General features: G+C 38.9%; 1 protein-coding gene across 4 annotated transcripts in view; it reads left to right on the top strand.

The window, feature by feature from the left end:
* Positions 1 to 2,144, top strand: part of tpp2 (tripeptidyl peptidase 2) — a 31,412-nt gene that overhangs the window by 22,306 nt on the left and 6,962 nt on the right. The window lies entirely within an intron of this gene.

Below are 2,144 nucleotides of genomic sequence, written 5' to 3'. Positions count from 1 at the left end.
ATGTACACTGCAATTACAATTGCATAAATAATGTTCTAAAAAATAAGATTTTGTATATTGAAATATGAAATTATTTTATTTTTAAGTGAAATTATACTTCAGTGTCTTAAGTGAGTCATTGAATCATTTCACACTATTGATTTGTACAAACAGCCGATTCATTCATGAACAAAGCAAGGCACTGTCTTAATGAGTGAGCCGTTGAATCATTGACTCAACTGATTCATACGAACGGCTGGTTTATTCATGAACGAAGCAAGTGACGTCTTTATGAATCGATTATTGAATTATTAATTCATTCCAAAAGACTGATTTATTGTAGCTCTGGTTGTAACTCAAAATATTGTCGTCTTGTTTACTGTTTAAAATCAATATTACATTCACAATTGTGCAGATATATCAAGAAAAACAGCTTGTCTTGCTTTTGTGATATAAATATAAACATTTTGGCCCCATATATTGAATTTAATTTAAAAAAATGTATTTTGCAGAGTGATTGACAGACTCAATAATGTCAGCTTCCACATTGTTTAAACAACTATTATGATCTTGTCATAGACTGTACATATCGCACACCCCTACTCGCGTGTGTTCAGTAATGGTTTGGTTCTGTTCTCTGTCTGATCAGCTGGTATCGTCTCGTCATGCTTCACTCATCCAGAGACTCTGATCATTGTGTTCTGTGCTTTACAATGACTCCAGATGATTTGAGATGCTATCTAAAGTTTGTTACGAGTCCAGTAACAAGAAACAGCACTATGAAACAAAAGCATGTCTATAAGCTTTATTCCTTTCCACTGTCATGGTGCTGGTGAACAATCTGACTAGTGTGAGCTGAGTTCTCCAGAGCAAGTTACATTGCATCTCATTTACGTCTGTCTTCTTTGATTGTCCACAGAGCGTCCAGCACCATTTCATTGGGCTTTCTGTCTGTCAGTTCAAGTTTAAGAGCTCATTTACTGGGGTTTTTACTGTCACTGTCCTGTATATAATCATCCTGTCATTGTCAACTGTACTGCTGCACCTTGCAGTGAATCATGATGATGTGAAGGAGTAGAGAGCAGAGTATAGTGAGGACAGAGTGTGTGTGTGTGTGTGAGATTCTCTCTCTGATGTGTGTTATTCTGACCAGCAGGGACAAGCATCAGCCAAACGACAAGGAAAATTTAAAAAGGTACTGGACGGGTAGAGAAAGACCAGAACTTCTGCCATGTAATATCATATTTATATTGCAGGGGTCCAATTAAATGAGCCATTTAATGACAATATTATGTGAATAATACAAACAAACCCTAAATTCACACTCCCACATTAGTGCTGGGCAGCATGACCAATATATTGTTTTTTCTGCAAATTATATATTCCGTAAACACGTGTTAATGTCTATTTCTGATAATCCAGCAAATTAAATGATTATCTGATTTTAAAGGGGCCATATGAAGCTGTTAAAAATAACATTATTTTGTGTATTTGGTGTAATGAAATGTGTTTATGCGGTTTAAGGTTCAAAAAGCACATTATTTTCCACATACTGTACATTATTGTTTCTCCTCTATGCCCCGCCTTTCTGAAACGCGTCGATTTTTACAAAGCTCATCGGTCTGAAAAAGCGAGGTGTGCTGTGATTGACCAGCTATCCAGTGCGTTGTGATTGGCTGAATACCTCAAGCGTGTGACGGAAATGCTACGTCCCTTACCATATTGTGATGGCTGCGGCAACCACATGTGACGACCCCGGGCTGGACTCCGCTTCGTCCACGGTGAAAGCCGATCCGGCGATCGATAGCGCGAAGTTGAAGTATTTCCTCAGCGACCAGCACGGATCAGCTCCAGGCATGACGAAGCAGATATCATCCTCTTTTTGAAGGCCAAACAAAGTAGTTTCGCTTTCACAACGAAACACACAGCGCCTTCACGACATGGCGGCGACAACAACAATACTACAGCGAGAATAAAAGTTACACCTTCTCTGCGTGAACATTTGGGCGGCGTTATGCAAATCTTCCCACATAGTGACGTAGGTATGTGGGGGCGTGTTAGAACGAGCCGTTTTAGGTAGGTGTGGCTGACTCTTAACTTTTATAAAGAATATCTCTTTGGATTTGAGACTTTAGTCTTTGCAACTTTACAGATCTTCTTTATGC

Source organism: Sinocyclocheilus grahami, unplaced genomic scaffold (assembly GCF_001515645.1).
Source record: "Sinocyclocheilus grahami isolate Dianchi unplaced genomic scaffold, SAMN03320097.WGS_v1.1 scaffold595.1, whole genome shotgun sequence".
Lineage (NCBI taxonomy): Eukaryota > Metazoa > Chordata > Actinopteri > Cypriniformes > Cyprinidae > Sinocyclocheilus > Sinocyclocheilus grahami.
This window is presented reverse-complemented; position numbering and strand designations above follow the sequence as displayed.